Below are 6,709 nucleotides of genomic sequence, written 5' to 3' on the forward strand. Positions count from 1 at the left end.
CATCAATACAGACGTGGGTAACCCAGCCGCGCCATTTACCATGGCGCTTGGGAGGCAAGTGAGTTTTATTAGGCAGGTGGGGACGCATAACCGCATCCGCCCATATAAGGGGATAAGGATCCACCCTTTTTACCTACGCCTTCTTCCTCCTTTGCCTACCCATCTCCTGCGCACTCGAGCTCCAGCGCCCAAGCCCGCACTTCCCACCTCGACCTTCTCCAGCGATGTCCAGAGCGGGAGGCAAGTGGAAGGTCTCCTCCGTCACGGAGGGCGACGTTAAAAAGCTTAGGAAGGCCGGATACTTGTCCAAAGACATCGCGCACCGGCTTCCCGAGAAGGGGCAGCTCCTCCCCACCCCAAGGCCCCACGAGAGGGTAGTATTCCTTCCCCACTTCCTCCACGGACTGGGTTTTCCACTTCACCCATTCGTCCGAGGGCTCATGTTCTACTACGGCCTGGATTTCCACGATCTGGCCCCGAACTTCATCCTCAACATCTCGGCGTTTATCGTCGTGTGCGAGGCTTTCCTCCGCATCTGCCCCCATTTCGGCCTCTGGCTCAAGACCTTCAACGTCAAGCCCAAGGTGGTGCGCGGCAGCCAGGCGGAGTGCGGAGGCGCCATGGCGGGCAAGATCGCCAACGTCCTGTGGTTCGAGGGCTCCTTCATAGAGACCCTAAAGGGGTGGCAAGCCGGGTGGTTTTACATCACCGAGCCACGCGATCCGAAATGGATCGCAGCCCCCAAGTTCCGATCCGGACCCCCCACGCGGCTCATGTCCTGGAAAGAGACGGGCCTATCGTGGGGTAACGAGGAAGAGGTGACCGGACTGAAGACATGCATCCAGTCCCTGGTAAACAAGCCAATCAGGCTTGTAAATGTAGTCCAGGTCATGCTCGTTTGCCGAATCCTCCCGTGTCAACAATGGGACTTTACTCTATGGGAGTTCGACCTGGCACAGCACCGAACCCTTAACAGGCTCTTCGGCATGACGTATGAAGACGTCTGGAAGGCGCTAATCAAAGGTGTCGAGGCTCCCGCATCCGCTTCCGAGGACCGCGGATATAGCTTGCAGCGTCACGCTAGCGAGGTAAGCTATTTTCACCTTTTACAGGGTGCTCAGCTTTCTTCATAGTTTAACTCTATGCGGGATCTAAACTCCCTTACCTTTGATAGGCTTGGCGGGCGATATCCGGACCGATTAACTGTCCGGCTCCGCTGCCCGAAGACCCAGCCCCAGCTCTACTAGTGTAGCTACTGGCTTCGGCGCCTTATGTGGTGCCGGAAAAGAAGGCCAAGAAGAAGAAGACCACGGGGACTCGAAAGAGTGCCCGTAATGTGGTGGTGTCAGACTCGTCGTCCGACGAGTCCGAGACGCCCTCTTCCCGTGAAAACGAGGAGGAGGAAGAAGAAAACTCTCCCCCCCCAGCGGAGGGAGGAGAGAAGAGGAAGGCCGCCCCAACGGGGGAGGCCGAGGGGTCTAGGAAAAGGAAGACCCCTCCGCCGGACTACGCCCCCAACGCCGAAGAGGGCAAAGAGGAGTGGCCAAACAGGGCCAAGCGTCCGGCGAAATCGTAAGTTCGGATATCAGAATAACTCATGACGTTCCTTTGTTGCATAGCTTTCCCTAATGTCGAATGTAATTATGCAGTCCGCCCCGGGCCGAACTCAACGAGTCGTCGAGCGGCTCCCTGGATTCATCGGACGTGAACTCAGTTCCGCCCACTGTCTTCCCCCGCACTGCGGACGACGCCGAAGTGGCGTCGCAACGAGCTCTGGGGAAGGAGGAGGTGGTCCCGGAGGAGCCGCAAGGCGACCTCCCGGACCCCAGGAGTAAAGGGGACAAGACCCCCCAGGGCTCCAAGTCCGGCTTTGTGCCGGACACCGCGCTGGAATCTTCAACAGTTCAGGACCGCGGTAGGCGAACTCCTTCCAAGAGGAGCAAGCCTTCTGAGCCGGCGGCCTCCGTCCAACCGGAGGTGCCGGACAATCTGCTTGAGGTGCTTGACGGCGCCTCCATCGACGAGGAGCACCGTACTATTATGAGTACGGTGATCCAGAAGGTTCAGTCTGCCAAGAGCGGACTGACTGAAGCTTGCGCTAGCCTTCTAACAGGATTCGAGGTAAGTAAAAATATATAAAAATAGTACCACATAGACAGTAGCCCCTGATGCTCTGTTTGGCGTTCGGAAAGAAAAGCCGAATAGAGGATCTAGTAAATATCGCAGGAGTCTAACAATAAAGAGTCAATATGCGTGTGCAGGCTTCGCTGCTATCCACCACCGCACTGACTGCGGAGGTGGGTGTCCTGAAACAGGACCTCAAGCGGACCGAGCAAGAGCTCGGCCTTGCCAAGCGGCAGCTCGAGGAAAAAGAAGGTAGGAAATACCTTACAGAAAAAGTGCCTATAGAGAGGCGTGATTGCAAAAAATAACAGGATTGCACTGCTTATTATAGGGGCCACGATTGAGGTGGCGACCCTCAAGCAGGCGCTGTCCGAGGCCGAAAGGAAAACGGCCGCGGAGCGCACCGAGCGAGAGAAACTTGGGGCTCAGGTCAGCGAGGTGCAGCAAGAGCTTCAGGCTCTCATGAAAAAACATGAGAGTTTGGAGCTTGAGTCAAAGACCCAAGCGTCCGAGCTCGCGGCGGCCCTTGAGACTGCCAAGTCTGCCAAGGCCGAAGCCCAAAAGGCCCTCCAAGAGTTGGAGGAGATGAAGAAGATAGCAGCGGGTAAGGCATTCTTTATGCCAAGCAGAAATATAAAAGTAAACTACTTGTTACTTACCCGAATCCGGAGTTCTCCAGGGGCATTCGCAGATCTTCCTCGCAGCGTATCTGACGCCGCCGCATTCTACCGAGCTGAAGAGGGCAGCTCGACGGAGAAGGTGTTCTGGTCTCAGTATGCTGAGGCCGGACACCCTGTGCCCTTGAGCGACCAGCTGAAACAGCTGGTCGAGCTCCACAAGGCGACCGAACAGGCCATGAAGGGCTTCATAGTTCGGCTGTGGCCCGGAGAGGCCCTTCCTGGGAGCTACTTTGGGCTGGTGCGGCGACTGGTGGAGGCCTGTCCAAGGCTCGAGGTCATCAAGCACTCCGTCTGCATCGAAGGTGCCCGTCAGGCCCTTGCCCGTGCAAAGGTGCACTGGGGTAAGCTGGACGGTGAGAAGCTTGTGAAGGACGGGCCGCCGCCGGGGAAGGAGCATCGCAATCCCGAGAACTATTACAAGGATGTTCTTGCGGGTGCCCGCCTTGTGGCGGATGAATGTACCAAGGATGTAATTTTTGAATAAACTCGCTCGTTTTTATCCTGTGCGCTGAAAACTTGTTCATAGGCGCTTAAGCAATGCTTGTTGAATTTAAAATATTATTTTTTGTGCGGCCGTTTATCAAAAAATTGAGAGATGGCCAGTCGTCGGCTTCTGCCCCCATGCCACTATTGCTGGGGTGTTCGGGATAAACCTGAGCGCTCTTTTTCCCATAGTTGGGTCCTTCGAGAGAGGCTCTCAGCACAACGAACCAGACACTCGGACTATAATGCTTGAACACTCTCACTTAGCCATAGAACTTTATAATTTTAAATTTCGGTGAAGCCCCTAGTTCGGAAGACCGAGTTCGGGGCACTATCCACACCTTGGCCAGACAAATCCGGCTCCTCGCTCGAAGCGACATAAGTCTTTAGGGACTCGAAAAACCTCTCGAACAGCGACCGGTCTCTCGCCTCATCATGACAGTCAGTTTTAGCTTTCTCCACTGAGGTGCTTAACCCAGCTCAACCGGGGCACAATCGCAGTGGTTCTCCTAGTGCTACCTTAGCCGATATAGCGGAACATAAGGCACCAAAACATAGGAGCCGGGCAAACCCAACTATTGACCCAAATCATGATTCGGAGCCAATGCATATAGTGCTATAAGTTCGGGGTGCCGCACTTGTGAAAGTGCACGGACTTCTCACACCATATTAAAGGGTACTGAAGCCCCTGGCGTACTTGCCGTACCACAGTGTACGGGTGCAGCATGTCATTAATGAACATATATAAAAGAGAGTAATGCAGAAAATAGACAAAAGCTATGCATTGTTTATATAAAGGCTGATGTCAGAGAGGAACGATACAAGTGGTATTATAAGGTAAAGATATTGGACTATTTAACATGTCCTAGCCAGGGGCAGGCCGCGGAATTATATTCAAAACAGGTATACTGCTCATAATAGAGACCACCTGGGGGTTCCATAATGCGGCATGGCTTGTCTGCCTCCCTGGATCTTGCATCGTTTGTGCGGCAGTCGAATTGCCGAACAGGTCGTCCGAAGTATGGAGTCCTGAAAGTAAGAAAAAATTAAAAAAGAATCCGGCAGCCCCTAGTATGTTTTAAGCCGTATTTTGGGCGTGCCGTTATTGTGCCCCTTCCCCTGTGCCCATGGTATTTCAAGGGCGTAGTTATGTACGCGAGGTACATGTTTCGCTATGTCGGGAAAGCTGGGGTTGGGGCCGCATTGCTATGCTTGCTCAGAGTGTGCCAGGTGGTCCTGCTGTAGGTTACTCCGGGCGCGCTTGGCAGTGTCTGGCTTTTTAATGGCCGGACTGGAGAATTGCCTGAGAAGGCTACTTTGTACCTCCGCTGCGAGAGCCGCCGTATGCTCCTTCGTACGGAGGGAGCGTTCGGTGTTTTTTTTGACCGTAATTACTCCTCGAGGGCCTAGCATCTTGATCTTGAGATATGCATAGTGCGGCACCGCATTGAACTTTGCGAATGCGGTTCGTCCGAGCAGGGCGTGATAGCCACTACGAAACGGGACTATATCGAAGATTAGCTCTTCGCTTTGGAAATTGTCCGGGGATCCGAAGACCACGTCAAGTGTTACTGAGCCTGTACAGTTGGCTTCTACACCTGGTATAACGCTTTTAAAGGTTGTTCTTGTGGGCTTAATCCTTGAGAGATCTATGCCCATTTTCCGCACTGTATCCTGATAAAGCAGGTTCAGGCTACTGCCGCCGTCCATGAGGACTCTTGTGAGATGAAATCCGTCGATGATTGGGTCGAGAACCAATGTGGCGAAGCCGCCATGACGGATGCTAGTGGGATGGTCCCTTCGATCAAAAGTGATCGGGCAGGAGGACCATGGGTTGAACTTTGGGGCGACTGGCTCTATCGCGTATACGTCCCGTAGCGCACGTTTCCGCTCCCGCTTGGGAATGTGGGTTGCGTATATCATGTTCACCGTCCGCACTTGTGGGGGAAAGCCCTTCTGTCCATTGTTGCTCGGCGGCTTGGGCTCCTCGTCGTCGCTGTGCAGCCCCTTGTCTTTGTTTTCGGCCTTTAACTTGCCTGCCTGCTTGAACATCCAACAATCCCTGTTAGTGTGATTGGCTAGCCTTTCGGGGGTGCCATGTATCTGGCACACACGATCGAGTATTCGGTCCAAACTGGACGGGCCCTGAGTATTCTTTTTGAATGGCTTTTTCCGCTGACCGGATTTATAGCCTTTGAATCCGGCGTTGACTGCCGTGTCTTCATTACTGTCGCTGTTAACGCGGCGTTTTTGCTTATTCCGACGTGTCCTGCCACTTTTGTCCTTGGTATCCGAATTACCAGGGTTCTTTGATAAGTTGTTACTGCGAGCTAGCCAGCTGTCTTCTCCCGCGCAAAAGCGGGTCATGAGTGTCGTGAGGGCTACCATGGATTTCGGCTTTTCCTGTCCCAGGTGCTGGGCAAGCCACTCGTCGCGGATGTTATGCTTGAAGGTTGCTAGGGCCTCTGCGTCCGGACAGTCGACTATCTGGTTTTTCTTTGTTAGGAACCGTGTCGAGAATTGTCTGGCCGATTCTTCTGGCTGCTGAATTATGTGGCTTAAGTCGTCGGCATCCGGCGGTCGCACGTAAGTGCCCTGGAAGTTGTCGAGGAATGCGGCTTCCAGGTCCTCCCAAGAAACAATTGAGTCTGCTGGCAAGCTGTTAAGCCAATGCCGGGCCGGTCCTTTAAGTTTGAGCGGGAGGTATTTGATGGCGTGTAGATCATCGCCGCGTGCCATGTGGATGTGAAGGAGATAATCCTCGATCCATACCACCGGATCTGTTGTGCCATCGTATGATTCGATGTTTACGGGTTTGAAACCCTCTGGGATTTTATGATCCATTACTTCATTCGTGAAGCATAGCGGGTGTGCGGCGCCTCTATACTGGGCTATATCATGACGCAGCTCGGAAGAGCTATGTATGTTGTGTTCGGCCCGGCCGGATTTGTTGTATCCGGAGTGAAGATCATTGTCACATGCCGTAGGGCGCCTGCGCGATCCGTAGATCGATCTTGTTTGTCTTGCCTTATCCTCTAGTATGTCTCGCAGGTCGGGCGCATTTTCCCGTGCCTTAGTTGAGCGGCGTCGGGGCATGGCTTGGGTGGAGGGCCGAGAGGCCTCTCTGCCGCGGCTGCGAGGTGGCCGGTCTGCCATGTCATGCGCTGGTGATGTAGGTGCTTCCTCCTCTGATCGGGGTAGCGTCCTGCGCTTCGGGTAACTCTTGGAGGGGCGTTCGAGTTTATACTCTTCGGCCGCAAGGACTTCAGTCCATCTGTCAGCTAGCAAATCTTGGGCAGCTCTAAGCTGTTGCTGCTTTTTCTTGAGGCTGCTTGCCGTGGCTAAAAGCCTGCGTTTAAAATGCTCTTGTTCGACGGGGTCTAATGGTATGACGAATTCGTCGTCATCGAGGCTTGCCTCGT

This window comes from Triticum urartu, chromosome 6A, assembly GCF_056163025.1.
Source record: "Triticum urartu cultivar PI428250 chromosome 6A, HENAU_Tu73, whole genome shotgun sequence".
Taxonomy (NCBI): Eukaryota; Viridiplantae; Streptophyta; class Magnoliopsida; order Poales; family Poaceae; genus Triticum; species Triticum urartu.